At 36.1% G+C, this 19,457-nt stretch overlaps 1 protein-coding gene across 5 annotated transcripts in view; it reads left to right on the plus strand.

The window, feature by feature from the left end:
* Positions 1-900: 900 nt before the first annotated feature.
* ndrg3a (ndrg family member 3a) overlaps positions 901-19,457 on the plus strand; it is a 71,744-nt gene continuing 53,187 nt past the window's right edge. For 3 of the 5 annotated variants that reach the window (XM_087271788.1, XM_087271789.1, XM_087271791.1), the window contains exon 1: positions 905-1,002. The gene's annotated coding sequence lies outside the window, so the exon portion shown is untranslated. Of the gene's footprint in view, positions 1,004-19,457 lie in introns of all 5 variants that reach the window. The other 2 variants (NM_199517.1, XM_087271790.1) reach the window with 2 other exon arrangements.

Raw genomic sequence — 19,457 nt, forward strand, 5'->3', positions numbered from 1 at the left:
CTCATCATTCACTTGTTTCAAACCTGTTTGAGTGGTTTTCATCTGTTGAAGGCAATAGACAATATTTTGAAGAATGTTAGAAACTGTTATCCATGTATTGACATCAATAATATGTTTTTTATTTTCCTGTATGCAATGGTTACTGGTTTCAAACATTTTTCAGTATATATATATATATATTCATTCATTTTCTTGTCGGCTTAGTCCCTTTATTAATCCGGGGTCGCCACAGCAGAATAAACCGCCAACTTATCCAGCAAGTTTTTTCGCAAGTTTATATATATATATATATATATATATATATATATATATATATATATATATATATATATATATATATATATATATATATATATATATATATTATATATATATTGTGTTCAGAAAAAGATTCAAAAGTGGTTTGAAAGCACTTAATGGCAGAGTAAATAATGGTGTTTTAATTTTGGGGTAAACTATTTATTTATTCACCTATTGAACATTTAAATATTTGCTGTTATCTAATGTTAAAAGTATGTACTCACCTGTATGCGTCTGTCCAAAAACTGAAAGAGTGAAAAACAGCATCCACCATTAAATACTGCATCCTAAAGATGGGCTTGTTTTACATGCTGTCAGTCCAACCATTGAAATTGGAGAACGTTAAAATAAAAGCACGTTACATTCGTATGTGTACCTGCTCTACGGCTTTGCTTTTTTTCAACGAGAAAAAAAGGTTTAAGATAAAAAAAGACGTAACTCGATAAAGACGCGAGTTCGTCATCGTGATATCATAGATAACCTCACGGGGGCGATAAATCGTGATTGAGGGGGTCTTCCAAACGCGTTGACTGTAATGTGGGGAGCCCTTGAGGCCCCGCCCACCAAGTGACATCAAAACACGGCTGGCAGAGAGACTGCGAGCAGAGAAACGTGCGGACGACGAGCCCTTCGTTCACTTCAACATCTCTGAGGAGGATTTTCCCATTAACAGATAAAGATATTGCTCTTCAACATTGACCGGTGAGTCAAACACCCCCATTCTTGTAAACAGCTAGTTTGTGAATATGGACAAAACCGACGAGAATTCTGTGATATGATTCAGAGTGATAGTGTTGGTTATCTTCTCTACAGCGATCAATGTAATTCCATTTAAAATGGCTCCGTGTTTTAAAACTGCCCGAAGCCACAATAACGTCGATTTACATCACAACAGCCGCTAAAAAGACATTGCAGGATAAATACGTGCCATTTGATAAATTGTAAATCGATTTTTTCCATATATCTCACACATCCGACACTGAGGATGTTTGATGTCTCGCCAAAAATAGAAACTTTGTACCTTATTTGATAAAATGGGTTGGAATTCGCTGTTTTTTCCCGTCTCGTCGTTGCAGATGTTTTATAGTTTTCATAGATGCTTTTTCTCCTGTAACGTTAGCTGCATCGAACATTCATACAGTCTTTAAAATATTTTCTTTTACAGCATTATATAACGTTACTGCGGTTTAAATGAAACGATGTAATGTTTTCGTAACGTATCTGAATATACATACACTGCTAAATTATTTACGTCTATCTAACTTTGATTTAGGATTGCATCAAGTCCTCTTTCTTAATTGAATCCATATATAATTCCAGTTTTCCTCAATGCATTAGCACTTTTTTACGTGGCGCATGTATATCAAAATCATACTGTAAATTGACGGATTTCTGGCTTCGATCGTATATGGCAAAACTTCCGGCATGACACAAATGACATTGTCCTCGGTCACCTGCTCAGGGGAAGGTCGCAGGGCTGATGATGTGATCTCCATGTGCTCGCAGGTGTGTTGTTGAGCACACTCAGACAGAGTCCTGGCGAACTACTACAGCAAATACACTGTGTTGACATAACAAACAAACAACACTGACTGACCTGTTGTTATCATCAACAAAGGGCTCCAAATCAAATCCCTCTCTGTCTCTGTGCTGAATTCTGTTTGTCTTGCATACATTGAAAAGTTTGTTATTTTAGGACTCAATGTATGTTTTAATGCGTTGTATTCAAGACAAAACATCTTAAATGTTGAATGAATGCATGTCATTTTCCATAGAAATCCACTTAATATTTCTTCTTAGTATTAACGTGATACATTAACAGGCATGTAATTTGGGAAATGTGATGTTTTGTTATATGTAATTATTGGTAATTAATGATATGCCCCTTGTACTCCATAATTTATCATAGAAAGTTATCTGTCTTTAATGCTTATGAAAAGTTAACTCAATAGTTGACATATTTTTTAGTTCTAGACAAAAGCAACAACTAAGGGCCATCTAATGCAGAATTCAGACTTCATGACTTTCAAAGTAGTCGTGTCACAGATGTTTTCACACAGCATGTCTATCTGGGGTAGCGTTTCGTCGCTGTTTTGTTTGCAATGCAAGATGGATTGGCATTAGGGGGTTTCACACTGCATGACTTTAGAATAGGAAGAGTCAGAGACAACTTAATCCAAACTACTGTACATCTCACAATGAAACACACCCGAGAAGTGACATGGACACAATGCAAGGTCATGTATATCTTATATTATTAACTACATAATGAGAAAGAAGCCTTTAGTGTGGTAGAAATTGTACTTATTTTGCTGCCTTAGCTTTGAAGGGAATTAGCAATTACTCCTCAACTTTTTCGACCCGGTTGTGGTATTGCTCAGATGACATGTCAAACAGACACGAGTGCTCCTGCCAAATTTCCTTCAGTTTTTCCTCCATTTCTTGGGGACAAATAAACTGAAAATGAGTGCTTTTAACTTCTTCCTCAACCTCCTGCTGGTCTGCAGATATTCATACTAGTGGATGCTGCTCTCTTATTGGCTGTAGGTAATCGCATATGTTATATTCAATCAGAACACATTCACATGGCATGATTTGAATCGCAGACAGCTCCAGATATTTAGCATGACATACTGTATATCTCACGGGTGTCGGCGGCTCATCTGCGATTCTCTCAGATTTCGTCTATGATAGTTCACAGACACTTTGTGATTGTAACTCACGTGAAAGAGCAGCGATTTGCCTGTGATTTCAAGCATTTGTCGACGATTTCTCAAAACCTGACGACAAGTGAAAATCGAGGATAAAGTCATGCAGTCTGAACTCGGCATAGGATGTAGGTGTTTTTATTTATTCAGAAGGACATTAACAAAGATTTTTAGATTAAACATGGAGCTTTAATGTCAAGTCAAGCCAATGACTTTCTGCAATTTGACAGTCAAAAAAACATAAATGGACAAAATAAAATGAGTAGCCACTTATCGATGCTGTGGAACATTTAGTAAATAATACTCAGGTTTGCGTAAAGATTGATTGTTACACTGTATATTGTCAGTCATGAGAATTAATTTCCTTTTGGTTGAATGTTTTTTTTGACTGTCAAAGTGAGGGTAGACGTAGGGTATTATTTTGAGTGATGTTGCCTGGCAACTTTGGCAAATGATGTCGTCAATTGACAACCAGATGAGACACAGGGCAATTAATTAGGGAAACGAGATACAGATACAATATTTTTGCTCATTCTCAGGTGGCACGGTGGCTCAGTGGTTAGCACTGTCGCCTTTAACAGCAAGAAGGTTGCTGGTTTAAGTCCTGGCTAGGCCAGTTGCATTTCTGTGTGGAGTTTGGATGTTCTCCCTGTGTTCATGTAGGTTTCTCCCGTTTCCCCCACAGTCCAAGGACACCCGCTATAGGTGAATTAAATAAACTGTAATGGCCTTAGTGTATGAGTGTGTGTGAACTGAGTGAGTGTGTATGGGTGTTTCCAGCCTGATCTCACAAGAAAACGTAAGTATTTTAAGTTTTGCCAGTTTAGTGGCTAATTCGTACGATGTAAAAGGAGTTTGTAAAACTGTTTATTTTGGGGCGTTAAAGAAATCGTTTAGAAACAAATCTGTTGTGCATCTACTGTTATGTTCATAATTTACTCCTTTTGTCACAAACCTATTTGAGTTGCTTTCTTCTGTTAAACACAAAAGAAGATATTTTGAAAAATGTTAGAAAACCGGTAACCAGAGATTTCCATAGTAGGAAACACTATGGACGTTACAATGGTTACAGGTTTTGCACAACAGATTTGTTTCTAAACGATTTCTTTAACGCCCCAAAATAAACAGTTTTACAAACTCCTTTTACATCGCAAAATCCCTTTATTGTTAGCTTTGAATATCCTAAATGGTGTATTTCCTATTATTAAGACATTTAACATTTTAATATTTGAATAGACAAGTATATTATTGTAGAGAAAGAAGAACTGTGCTGTTTCTAGTGGTTGGCATGTGTAGATAGATAGATGTCAGGGAATCCCGAGACTCTTGGGAGCAGCAAGCTTTAATTAAGCTGTGCTTCAGTTCAATTGAGTCTGCTCACAATCTCAGAAACCCTGCTTATCTGAACTGTGGTGCCAATAAGTTTAGCCCACAGTGCTATACAGAGATAAGAGCAGACGCTTTGTTTAAAACTGGCCTTTCTGAATATGTCATGTCATCTAAAAGAGTGTTAACAGTTCACATACAAACATTATTTAAAAGGATAGTTCACTCAAAAAAAAAAAAACATAAAAAAAAGAAAATGATAAATTCAGCACTGGTTTATTCTGTTGTTTTTTAAACTGAACCTAAAAACTGAAGAAAAAGTATTTTCTGACTTTATGTAAACTTTAGAAGAGCTTATTAAATATGTTAAACAGTTAAAACAATGCCATCACACACACACAAAGAAAATGCGTTTCTTGTATTGAGCGTAATGGAAATGTGGTGAGAAAAAGGCTGTTCTTGAGCATTCTGTCCTTTTTATGGCTACATCTCATGAGAAATTTGCTTCGTTAGTGTTTTTTTTTTTATTTGTTTAAATCTTTCATTCATGTTTCAGTCTAGATGCACCACAGTTTGTTTGAAAGTGAGTAAAAAACAACAACAGATTTTCAAAGATCTCAGTCTGCTTTGGTTCAGATCAATGCTCCGATGGCCTTATTCACATTTATTCAAGCATTTTAACAGAACAAACACACCATAGTTCGTTTTAACTATGTTAACTATGTTAATGTTTTAATTCAAATTTCAATGTAAATAGCACACATTTTTTTGTTTGTGTCAATAAATGTACATTTCTTTCCCTTTAAAAAAAAGTAAGCAGTACATTTTGCGTCTCCTCATAGCATCTTCTAGAAAGCATCTGCCAGAGGTGGAGTTTTGGCACAGGTGTTAGGTGTCTACAGAACCATCGTTATACAACAACAACTTGCCTAGCTACCCTAACCTAGGTTAATTAGTTAACCTAATTATCCTAGTTAAACCTTTAGTGTTACTTCAAGCTGTTTAGAAGTGTCTTGAAAAACATCTAGTCAAATAGTATATACTGTTGTCTTGGCAAAGATAAAATAAATCAGTTATTACAAATGAGATTTTAAAACTGTTATAATTAAAAAATCTTCTCTTCAAAAAATAGAAATTGGGAAAAAAATAAACAGGGGGGCTAATAATTTAGGGGGTTTAATAATTCTGACTTCAACGCTATATAGTGGGTAAAATAAGTATCAAACTGGTCTCAATTTCTCTCTATGAAAACACATTTCTAAAGATGCTGTTAACTTAGAATTTTCACCAGATGTCAGTAATAACCAAAGCAATCCTCATATACAAAGAAAAAATAATTTGTTTAGAAATTAAGTTGTGTAATCAAATGCTTGACGTTGGGAAAAAGTATTGAACATATGACGAAAGTGAGGTGTAAAAAGGCGTTGAAAGCCCAGACAGCAGCTGAAATCTCTGTATATCCGGACCCTCATCAGTGTAAATGAATATTAACCTCTACAATAGCAGATGAGGAAGATGAAACCAGGGTGGACATTTCAGCTGGACAAAAACCCGAAACCCAGCCATGGAAAGTCTTGATTGGTTTCAGAAAATAAAATAAAGAATGGCCAACCCAATCACCTAACTTGGATCCGATAGGAAAAAAAAACTAACGATCAGAGTTGATAGACCAGAACTTCAGAACTGTTGAGATTTTTAGGCTCAATACCAAGAAAGCCTTTTATACAAAGTATTATATATATTTTTCAGTAGTTCTGTATCTTCTCCTTGTGTCATTACTTTGCTATTTCTACGCTACACTGACTATGACTCATGTCATTACGTTGTTACACTGTTGTTATAGTTTTCAGATTTTTATTTGTATGTTTGGATTGTTTGAGTTATTACCAAATTTGGATTAAAATTATGTCAACAACAGCTCCTTTAGAAATAAATTTACTAGGAAAAACAATACTTATTTTATAATTAAAGTAAATTAAAATGCTTATATAACTTATAATAAACAATACTTGTTTTATAATACTCAATAGTACTTTTCATACTTATTTTACACACTGTGTATATATGGCCCTTGTGGGGGAAACCGGGTCACCCTGGGTAAATCCACGCCCACATGGGGAGAACATGCAAACTTCACACAGAAATGCCAACTGGCCCAGCCTGGACTCGAACATGCAATCTTCTTGCTGTTAGGCGACAGTGCTATTTATTGCTCTACCGTGCCCCCTTTTTCTGCTAAAAGCAGATTTAAAAAGAGATTTGGTGCTGTTGGGTTATAGACGTGTTCGTTTCAGTTTGGTTTAGTTTAATTTCATTTTCAAATGTCAACATTGGCAAAATTCACTTAGCCCACCTTTAAAAAAAAACAAGTTGTTCATTCATTCATTTTCTTTTCGGCTTAGTCCCTTAATTAATCTGGGGTCGCCACAGCGGAATGAACCGACAACTTATCCAGCACATGTTTTACCCAGCGGATGCCCTTCCAGCTGCAACACATCTCTGGGAAACATCCATACACACTCATTCACACACATACACTACGGACAATTTAAGCCAACCCAATTCACCTATACCGTATGTCTTTGGACTGTGGGGGAAACCGGAGCAAAACAAGTTGTTGTCTCCATAGTTTCTGCAGCATTCGTTCCCTTGAGTGTGCTTTCTTAAGTGCAGTCTAGTGGAGAGAGAGAGAGAGCAAAGGATCACAAACAAACATCAAGCATCTAATTTGCTTAGTGATTCAGCAATCAGTGGGATTCTGAGGTCTTCAGTAAATCTATTCTATTGCACTTTCCTCTCCATTACAGTCAGAAATGCTGTGCAACTGGTTTTAGCGTAGGGCAGCTGGTGTTAGCTTGACTGTCTGAAGATTTGTGAGTTCCCTGTGACCTTAATTTGTAGATTCTGCTGTTGCTACATGGAGCGCTTGCTTTTTTTCTGCTCAGATGTGCACCTTGTTTATCAGCCCGAACCCATCTAATATCTGACCTACAAAGGCAAATCACTTCTTTGCTGAATCTCGGAGCACTTTTAATCAATTGCTCCAGTTCAATCTTTGTCTGATTAACATTAAAGGACATTCATTTAGGCCTGTCACGCTGGTCGTGTGGTCATCCTGGACCATTGCCAGACCACTAAAACCTGTGTCTTTGGTTTTCTGCCATCTCCCACTGTTTTCTCCTCTCATTTTCACCTTGACAGCTGTGCCTGATGTCTCGGTCAATTCCATCAAAATAATCATCAGATTTCACCTTGACCCCACACATTTTCACATCATGCTAGAGGCTTTTATTCTATTTGTTCAGTGTATCTTCATCCAGCTCTTGAATTTTAATACTGAGCCGTAAGTTTGCATTGGATCCCATAAGGACTCAGGGTTCATAAAAACAAAACATATCCTTTTGCAAGTACAACAGTACCTGTTTTGCTCTTGGAATATTTTTTCACATTGTTAAAAATAAGACAGTTTAATAACCAAACTGTCTTTTTAACTGATTTTTACCCTGAAATTCCTATTTTGTAAAAAATAAAAAAACAATATAAAATATAAAGGCAAATAAATAAATATTTAATATAATATAATACATAATAATATTTTTTTAAGATTACATGTTTGTTGTTGTTTTTAATAGAATAAATGTAGTGTAAGAGGCTGAAATATAAAGACAAAATCTAAACATGCTGTTTTGCTCTGAAATATGTACATCAGTTAACATATTTAGAATCATAAGTACTCGTTCAGCTCCTTTTTCCAGCATAGTCATACAAGATTACAGCTTCTCAGATAAATATGTCAACTAAAATGCACTTGAAAGTGTTACAGAATGTTTCTCAAATTAAATCTGACTTGGTTCTGGGAACATTTCCTCTGGTCCTGCTGAAAACCAGCGGTGCCATTTCTCTGTACATAGCACTTTTATTCTATTTACTCAGTGTATCTTCATACAGCTCTTTAATTTTAATTAACTTGAGTCGTAAGTTTGCACTGGATCCCATTAGAACTCAGGGCTCATAAAGCAAAAAATATCCTTATGCATGGACAACAGTACCCGTTTTGCTTTTGGAATATTTTTTGCATTGTTATTAATGAGACTATGCAGGTTTTCACCCTAAAATGGCTATTTTTTCATTATTAAAATAAAATAAAATATAAAGATACATAAATAAGTATATGAATATAATACATAACAATATTTTTAGTATTGCATGTTTGTTGTTGTTTTAAATTAAATAAATGTAGTGTAAGAGGCTGAAATAAAAAGACAAAATCTGAACATGCTGTTTCGCTGTGAAATGTAACCATTACTATTGATCAGTTAGCATATTTAGAATTTGGAGTAGGGCTGAGCAATATGGCCAAAAAAATCACAATAATGTATTTAATATCAGTCGTTATTGATAATTATCACAATAAATGTCAAATCTTTATATCTAGCAATTTTAAAGGATTTTCAGCATGCCGGTCCCTTTGTGCAACGGAGTTAACACATTTTGTGACATGTTTTAGCTGTCTGACAATGTAAATAAAAAATAATAAACAAAAGAAAAATCTTAATTCAGCATTTACGGTTTAGGTTTTCAACAACCAAAGACATGTTATCGGATGTTATTGTTCAAAATCAGCAAAAATTGAAAACCGGTCTGGAACAAGAAAAGGGTGAGTTAATGTTGACAGAATTTTCAGTTTTAGATGAATTCTCCTTTTAATGGTGAGTATGGTGAATTTAGGGTGAAATATCCTTGAATGTATTGTATTTAGGGATATTAACGATTACTTGATGATCTGTTGATTGTCAATAAACCTTTTATCGATAGACCTTATCGATGACTGATTAAGCATGGACATCTAAAGGTTAAGTTATGCTTTGCGCTTATGACTGACTCTTTGTGGTCATTAAAAACCCCTTGGCACTTCTCGTAAAAGAGTAGGGGTGTAACCCTGGTGTCCTAGCTAAAGTCCCTCAATCGACCCTTACCCATCATTGCCTCCTAATCATCCCCATCCACCGAATTGGCTTTCTCACTCCACCAATAGCTGTGTGTGGTGAGCGCACTGGTACCGTTGTCCTGGGGCTGCCGTCGCATCATCCAAGTGGATGCTGCATAATGGTGGTGGTGTGAAGAGACTCCCCTCATGATTGTGAACACTTTGGGTTTATGGCCATACACAATAAATGCTCTAAATAAATACACATTACATTACACTACATTATGCAGTCACCCTCTTGACATTGCATATTGCTGGATACATAAAACCCTGTGCAGATCTCGTTTATATTTGCGGTTGTTTTATTCAATTTTATCTGAGAGACTGGCACGCATAGTCCAATGTACCTGTTGACTCTTATTTTAAAAATTACAAAAATCATGACATGAGACTGCTGTGTTGTTGCGCTGATGCATGAAGATTGTCCACGTTTACCAACACTTGTTCGGATCTATAAGTTCTTATAATCTTCATAAGGGTGACAATGTTTTAAAGGAGGAAACAGGTTTGGTGGCCTGTTTTTGATGGCACGAGTCGTCTGCGCAGTTTGCTCTGTCATGATGCTCTGTTCTGTGTCAGATTTACAAAAAACACTAGCTGCGGACTAAGGGTATCACGATCCTCCAAATCCTCGATTCGATTACATTTTCGATTCTAAAGGCACGATTCGATTCGATTTTCGATTATGAATAATTCATTAATGACCAATTAATTATTTGTAGCCTACCGTTTAAACTACCTGACCTGCATGGTCTTTGTTTTACCCATAAACAAATCATACTGTAAATGAATAAAGGCAAGATACACACATAATTACCACCTGTCAATCACTTTTTCTGCGGGACTCGTGAATAGGCAGTGATCTGTGTCGTTATAATGGCGTCGGTAAAAAAGATGCACAACCAACAGGAACCAGCCAACAGTATCTGAGGTGTTCCCTAAAATGACTAAGTACAAGTGAGTGAAAGATTGAAGCAGTCCTCTGACTGCCTGGACCTGCTGTCTCGAGCGCATGGCTGTGTGTGCGTCTGTGTCTGTGTGGTCACGTGATGTGCATTTTCAGAGGTAGAGAGGAAGGAGGGCTGCTCAGAAATGCTACACGCCACTGTGGATGTCAAATCGTTGTCGTTCTAAAATGCCATTTAAAAACAAAGACAGTGTAAACAGGGCCTGAGTGTGTACTTTTCGCGAGCGAATTTGCAACAGGGGCGGACGGAGGATCACGATGCCGGTGTTGTCTATCGGACGAACCGTACGTAATACGTACATAGCAGAGCTTGCAAAACTGTGTTTTTTTTGTCGACAACATGAACGTTGTCAACATAACTCACTGGAAGTCCAAAATGCTTACACACCGGCGACTTCATTGAAAGAGGAGAGGGTTTAAGTTCTGTCGATGGGTCTCCTGCTTCTGCAGTTTAACAAGCACTTCAACAAGCCTGTTTTTTTCCCGCTTGGCAAGCCAAGCTGACGTGACATGGGGGCGTGGCAGCATCGACGATTCGATTTTTTAAATTCGATAATCGAAATTAAGCATGAATTTAAAATCGATTTAAAATCGAAATCGTGACACCCCTACTGCGGACTAAGTTTAGTGACGTTTCTAGTCAACAATGTCTGTGTCTGTGACCCTTTTTCTTTTCTTTTTTTTCTTACTCCTTCAAGTGCAACTAACACTGTATGGCTGTAAACCTACAGTACGTGCGGCATCCGGAAGTGCAGGCTGTAAAATGCCTGCGCAGCGTTAAGCATGCATAAACATTATCGAACACTTATCGAACTGTCATTATCGCTTTACCTAAAGATTATATATTGTGATATTTTTCATTATCAAATTGTCGCCCAGCCCTAATTTAAAGTACTCGTTCATCTCCCTTTTCCAGCATAGTCATACACAATTACGGCCTCTCGGAAATATGTCAAGTAAAACGCACTTAAAAGTGTTACAGAATGTTCCTCAAATTAAATCTGACTTGGTTTTCAGAACATTTCTTCTGGTCCTGCTGAAAACCAGTGGTGGCATTTCTCTGTACATTGCATTATACTGCAGGTTATCTTTTATACGTGTAGTCCACGATTCACATGCTACACTTTGTGATTTTATTTATGGCTCTGTGAGCTGTTGCAGAAAGTCATTTAAAGAGCTCACATCTTGTCTGGACAGGTTGGAAATTTATTTTCTCCCATTTATCTGACCAGATTAATTTGGTGACATCTATCTAATGCTGCCCGTTGCCTGCTTTGTGCATATCTGAGGAATCTGGCACCCTCAACAAGCTGTTACCATATTGATTATTGATTGTCTAATTTATGGGCAGGTCTAATTGGCGTACATGTATTGCAATTTATACATTTATTTACACATTATACGTTTTAGATGTGACCATCCGTCTGCTTGTTTGCGTGCTCTGACTAATTTAATCTGTTTTAAATCCTCATGCTTTTGGTACACAAACAGAGGCCGCAGTTTCCAAGAATTAAATCACATCCCTTTAAAGCCTCAGTAAATATCTGCAGCCTCATCCCAGGCTTGTTATGTGACATATTTTTGAACTTAAAGCTGATGCATTCTGGGACAGGTTTGTTTTGATGTCACATTTTACATACCCCTAATATACTGTATGTACCGAAATATATCATCTGTATATATATATATTTTAATAGGGAAGGTAATTATGTATACATAACAAGCCAGGAAGAAATGACCTGACACAAAAATCTGGATAAATGTAGCTTCATGAAATTAAATTTTGAGTTACTCCATTGTATTTTAGGCTTTTAATTTTAACATATTTTGAGATTTTCATTCATTTTAACTCACCCATTTCTGACAGTAATAATTTTTTTAAGTTAGTTTTAAAATAATGATTAGTAAATGTGGCGAGGCATTGGTGCAGTAGGTAGTGCTGTCGCCTCACAGCAAGAAGGTCAAGAAGCAAGAAGTTGGCGTTTCTGTGTGGAGTTTGCATGTTCTCCCTGCCTTTGCGTGGGTTTTCTCCGGGTGCTCCGGTTTCCCCCACAGTCCAAAGACATGCGGTACAGGTGAATTGGGTAGGCTAAATTGTCCGTTGTGTGTGTGTGTGTGTGTGTGTGTGTGTGTGTGTGTGTGTGTGTGTGTGTGTGTGAATGTGTGTGTGGATGTTTCCCAGAGCTGGGTTGCGGCTGGAAGGGCTGCGTAAAAACTTGCTGGATAAGTTGGTGGTTCATTCCGCTGTGGTGACCCCGGATTAATAAAGGGACTAAGCCGACAAGAAAATGAATGAATGATTAGTAAATGTAAAGTGCTCCATTAACCTCTTTTCAGATTATACTTCTTTGATGTACTGTGTAATCTAGCAAACACAAGTTTGTAACAAAATTGCATATATTGTCAGCCTATGGTAAACTAAAAAAGGCTGGCTTTTACACAATTCCTTCATGTTGTCCCAACATAAATCATTTAAGTTAATTACTTCATAATTTTTATGAATTTTAATTGATTAAACATAAGACAATTAAATTGTCCCCAAAAAACATTAAAAATTGTGTTGGTTCACTGATTTTAAATAAGTAATTTAAAAAGGCAGCAAAAGTAAATTTTGGAGTGTATTTTTTTGGCTCATTGTTGTCAAAATTCTAAAGCATTCATTTTGCACTTTTGAAGGATGATGTTTGCATCACTGTGTATTTTATAGCTTAAATTTCTGTTATGACCATTGGTGTTTTCTTTCTCACACTCTCTGTTAAAGGTAGATCAGTCACAACAAAATGTTCCATCTGACCAATCAGAACAAAGCATTCTATCAGAAATTTGGGGCAGAATGGATTCTTGAATTAAACATTTCAGACACTGTGAAAGAAGAGCTGATGCTGCAGTTAATATAGCAAATATATCAAAACCGCCAAAACAAAAATATACTCTTAAAATAGCACTGTAACGTCCTTTCGTTTCTTATTTTGATGCATGGTCAGCATAACAGTCATTCAATCACTTCCATGAGCAACACAGGCTCATTGTGAAAACGTAGCCCTGTATACATTTCTGGAGAGCACAAATTCTGAAGCCAGATATATGGCTATGGGGCAGTATAATGCAGCCAACAGGTTCTGTTTCTTTTTGCGCAACCAGCTGACCGCTTGGCTCCGTGTGGACAGCTTTTTCGCTGTTACCAGTTTTCCCAGTATGGCGAAGAATGATTCCAGAAAGCAGGTAAGACAAAAACAAAAGGCAAAAAATAAAATAAACAAATAAATAACAGGGTAAAAACGTGGTAAAGTCAGAAAATGTGATAAAAATCAGAAGGCCACGAGAGCTTTTCTTTTTCTGGATTGCTTTTGCAAATCCCACTGTTGGTTGGATTTAGGGAAGGGAGTGATTGGGTCAATCGGTGCTTTTGAAAACACTATTGGTTGGGTTTAGGAGATGGGTTAGATGGGGGTATTGGTCAGTCAGCCGACAGTGGGTAGATTTACGCGAGAAGAGCAGGCACAAAAGGCACTTGTGAGAGAAATTTGAGATCTGAAAGAGTGTACACAGCTGCCTCTGGTGGATTTGCGAAAACAAACTGCAAAAAAACGTACCTCCTAGGATGTATTTCGCGATCTCCAGAAACAAATATAGGGGTATGTGTCAATAATGAGCCTTGGTTGTCCATGACTTATTAATACAATGTTTTTTGCATAATGGTGAACTGTGTTGAAGTTCATAAAAACTCATGTCAAACAGACTCTGCTCTACACTAAACCAGAACACTTAAGGTGCTTTTACTCTTGATGCCAACAACTAGTAAGCATTAAATCAATACACTAAGTGGCCTTTCTCTTCTAATAATAAAAACCATGACTCTTTTAGAGTAATGCACTCCTTCTAATGCATTCTGGGAACTCTGAAAGGGGTTTTGCTGTAATCTGCTCTGTGTATTTGAAATGAAAGATAAACTGTAAGAGATATTTGTGAGAACATTTCTATAAAAGACAAATATCCTCATATACACTTGTTTGTATGAATGTCCTCTCTTCTTCAGGAATTACAGGAAGGATGTGGTTTAATGTAAAAGGCAAAAGCCAAAGTTTGATGGATGTGATGGAGGGAATCTGACAGTTTGCGTCAGCATGCAGGGTGTCCCTCAGCTCTTAGTGTATGAAATGAGAAGGGGTTGGAAGGTCTTTTTTGGCAGAGAGAGCCTAGCGCATTGGCTGCAATCTGGCACCACATGAGCCCTAATAATAATGGAGTGTGCACCTCGCCTTATCACGTACACACTCGATTAGAAAAGGGGTTTCCCTTAATTCAGTTAGTGACAGAGGGAGCCACAGAGATGGAGACAAAAGCAGGAAGAAAAGGTCAGAGTGGGAACATGAGCCTGCCTTTAGAATACAAAGTTGAAATATGTCTTTTACTTAACTGTTGGCTAGCAATAGATATTTCTTATGTTTTTTTAATTACCAGTAAATTATACAGTTATTATAAATTATCATTTTGTTATGGATTATTATAATAAATATTAATATTATTATCATTATAGAAAGTAAGTTGTATTTTTACTTTTGTTTCTTAATTTGTTCATTTGAAGCACTTTTCTTATTTTATTTTTTTGTTTATCATCTCTGATTTCTAACTTCTTCATGACTTCATTGAGAGCCGCAAGCTAATACAAAATCATAAGATAAATATAAAAACGTGTCATACAAATTTAATACAAAGGGATATTTAAAACGCAAAACAAACATTTAGTTTCCAAAAAATGTGTGGATGACAATGAATTAAACATTATTATGCAATATTACAATTAACAGAATTCTGCAACTTTCATTCATTCATTTTCTTTTTAGCTTAGCCCCTTTATTAATCAGGGGTCGTCACAGCGGGATGAACCGCCAACTTATCCAGCATATGTTTTATGCAGCGGATGCTTTTCCAGCTGCAACCCAACACTGGGAAACCTATACACTCTTGCATTCACACACTTACACTACAGCCAATTTAGCTTATTCAGTTCACCTGTAGCGTATGTCTTTGGACTGTGGGGGAAACCGGAGCACCCGGAGGAAACCCACACAAACATGGGGGGAACATGCAAACACAGAAATGGCAACTGACCCAGCTGGGGCTCGAACTAGCGACCTTCTTACTATGAGGCGATCGTGCTATCTACAACTTTATATAGCTCTTAATTATTATAATAACTCGTATTACTCAGTAGAAAGCCTTATTGTAAGCTTTGAGAATATACATTTTTAGCAATTAATAAAAAAGTGGAACTAGTTTTAAATGAATCCTATTAATAAACATGCGCTTCATTAATGATTATGACATACCTGATGACACAAAGCAATGCATCTGCAAATTTTTGATCTAGTAGGCCGTTTTCAGGGCTGGACAATATATAGTTTCAGCATTTTTATCACAATGTGATCATAACATAAGGTTTTTTGAGGCTTGTGACTGTGTGGTTGTCTTTAAAAGCATTCAGGCCTAGGAAATTGTACCGTTTATAACTATGACAAATTAATAACGATAAAATTTTTTATAAAACAAAGACTATGTTGTATAATTTTACATTTGATTATTCAATTACACTGAATACTGTTCAACTTATTGTAAAACAATCAATTGCTGTTTATTTAGTTGGTATCTTTTTCTTTATTAAATATATCCATGCTTGTAGATTGTTTCTTATATTTTATGTACTCCCCTAGAATCATCGCAGTTAATCTAAAATGATAAGTTCTTTGCAAATAGTATTTAACTCATATTGTATTCATATTGCAGTATATATCACACAATAAAAAAATATTACAATGTTAGATTTTTTCCAATATCGTGCAGCCCTAGTATTCAGTATTCACTGCACAATATGCTGTATATATTCCACTATGTATTCCAATCCATTCTGTCTGTGCTTTCCACTTTCCACTCTCCCAGTAAAGAGGGTGGGATTGAGAGGAAGTGATTGGACTGGTTTAAATTCAACACATGAGCATGCATGTAAGTAGCCTGTGGTGAATGAATGAAAACCGGAATGACCTTCGCTGTAAAAAGAGGTTAAATAGTAACACATTTATGGAGTGTGTGCTTTTGATCTTACTGCTTGATCTCAGTTGTCTCACAAACAGCAGGTACTCCATAACCCATTATAAAAAAATACATGGAACAAGAACATGATCTTTACAAACATGTTTATTGTTTACTTTTATTTATACAATTTCACCTTTATGATTGTCAGAGATATGGCATCAGGAATAATCTGGAACTGAGCATGTCACACACTGTCCTAAACAGAATAACCCTGCTGTAAAGATAACAGTAGCTGAAAGTATACTGGTGAGCAGGAACAATGCTGTAGTTTTATGTCCTTAATTGGGTAAATTTGAGCTTCTGCCATGACAAACAAGTACAAATCATTCACACACAAATCTCTAACTTTTAGAAAACTGATGACCTGAAACATGAAGATGCACTGATGGTTTTGTTGAGTTTTAGCGAGGACCCATTCTGCAAAAATATTTCTGATTCAGTATTAATAGTTTCTTTAATACTATGAATATTTTTTAAACTAAATTGTGTAAGATACCTTATCTGTCTTGAATTGTTTTGTTACTCTACACTGAAAACTGAATTTTAAAACTAAATTTAACACAAGTAGTTGCAAAATATTTATATGGGCAGATTTTAACCCAAAAAAATAAGTTAAACAATACACAATTGTTTAAATTCAGCCCATATAAATTGTTTGCAAACACTTTGTCATGGTTGGATGCAAGAAAGCGGACCCAGTAATAAACAAAACAAAGGTGTTTCTTAATGGAATTATCTACAAGTAGACAGACAGGGGGATGACAAGGTCCAAACAGTAAGGGTAGTAACACAGGGAAGCCAGTAGCAGGGACAAAATGGCACCAGAATAAACAGCTAACCAGGAGTAGGAGCAACAGTGGTCAAAACCAGAGCTAGATACTGGGAGCCAAGCCATGTAAACCACAGACTGAGAGGCCAGAGAAGTCAGGACGCAGGATAGAACTGGAAAAGTATAACAGCAAACAGGCAGCCATAATTGTACGATAAAACTAACCAAGTCTAAAAGAAAACATTAAATCAATATAATTAAGTAAAAAAGAAAACACCTAATTTTTAAATTAAGTTTGTAGTAGCCACAAACAAACAAAAAATAAATAAACAAAAGAAAAAGAAAATGGTTAACAAAAACAAAGAGTATTGACCTTATTCTGCGATGCGGAAGTGCGCTCGTTTTTCCAATTGCTTTATAACTTCCGATTCAGTTGCCTATGGGAAAAATGACTAGGAATAATTAACAGCAGAAAACAGTAAAACTACTTGCTCTACAAACAAGTGATGATTATAAGTGTCAATAAGAACGGAAGTCTCAAACCAAAAAGCTTCCAATGGCTGCAGTTGCTCGTTTGTCAAGTATAAGGTCAATAGGTTGTGACATTGATTGGTTTTGCTTTTAAAGTTATTAAGGTATTCTTACAGTAGGCAAAAATAGATATTATGGCTTTCCAGAATGATGAATTTTTCAGATTAAGAATGTAAATATCTACAGATTACCTTGATTTATCACTGTTTAATTGAACAATTAGTTGATTTTTATTGTTAATAATGTGAGATGCTTCTGCTTCAGTGACAAATTGTCACTGGCAAAATGCAAACATCCTCATCCAAAGGAAATTAGTTTTCATGAAAAAATGAAACAGAATTGCAGAAAGAATCAATAATTGACCGTTTAAAAGAACCATTTAATGATTAAATGACATGTCATGTATATTGAGTGTCAAAGTGGCAGATGTACACACTGACAACTGGTTCATGTGAGCAAATAGTTTTTGTTTCAGTGATAGTTTTTTATATTCTTCTAAGTTTTGAATAGGATATTGAACATGTGAGTGAATGAATAAATGAATGAATGTATAGTTCTGTTTCTCCAAGCATAGGTCCAGAGAATTTTTAGTGCACTCTTACAAACTCACTTTATTTTTCCTTCAGATCTGCCATACATGCGCCTCAACTCAATTTAAATGACATCTGTGCTTAATCCTTCATCAGTAAGCTGTATTGGTTTAAACAATTGTCAATGATTAATGGATAGTCAATTGATCTTTGGGATCCCTAATCCTGATTTATAATAAATAATTCATCCAGTTTCTTGAATAAAAAAAAAACTAAATTAATTAAATGAGTGTGACACTGGACAGAACTTGACCCATCCAGAAGAGAAAGGGCACAGACAGTCTGTCCACATCTGTGTACACATCTTACTGGCCAACTGTTGACGCATGAGCTGTTTATAGCTTCAAGGTGAAAGAGAGGGAGACAGAGAGAGATGGATGGTTTGATAGTAGCAAGAAGGCTTTGTGATGACCATCCATCATTTAGCTGTGTTTTCTGACACCTTTCATTTCAACTCCTCTTTATATATCACTTGGTGTGTGTTTGTTAGTAGGTGTGTGGTTAACTAAATATGTGGGGTAATCTTTTTTATCAGGAAACTGCATCCATACAAGAGGGAGAAAGTTTTAAAACTGATTGAAAATATAATTATTGTATTTAGATATTAAATGCAAATTATGTTTAATTTTTTAATAGTTTTTTTTTAAATATCCAAAAACCTCTAGGAACGGCGTTATATATTTTGCTGACCTTATGTACTTGCATTATTCCAAATGTTTCAAAGAATGTTCAGGTCCAGAGAAATGAGCAGTTTAACTAGTAACGCAAACCATGTCAATGTGTCACCATGCTTATGACACACACCCTTAATTTCGGGTTGGGTTTTATTGACCTTATTCTCTACATATGAGTGGGCGCTGCCACTGGAATCTTTTTGGCTAGAGACTTCAGAACTCATTTACTTCCATTGATTTTTAGACATTAAGGCCCCGTTTACACGAATACATTTTAGTTTGAATGCGCATATGTTTTGCTACAGTTACGTCCACACTACGCCAGAGTTTTCAAGTGCCAATAATGCTTTTTAAAAACGCTGGAGAGGCTGTTATCATTTTAAAACGTTGCTGCTCCATGTCAGTGTGGATGGAGGAAAACGGAGACATCTGAAAATGGAGATATAGCTGCAGACATTCGCTTATCTGATTGGGGCTTTTTCCTTATTATTAAGGAGCCTACACACAGTTCAATC

The sequence above is a fragment of the Danio rerio genome, chromosome 11 (genome assembly GCF_052040795.2).
Source record: "Danio rerio strain M-AB ecotype USA chromosome 11, GRCz13ab, whole genome shotgun sequence".
Classification (NCBI taxonomy): Eukaryota; Metazoa; Chordata; class Actinopteri; order Cypriniformes; family Danionidae; genus Danio; species Danio rerio.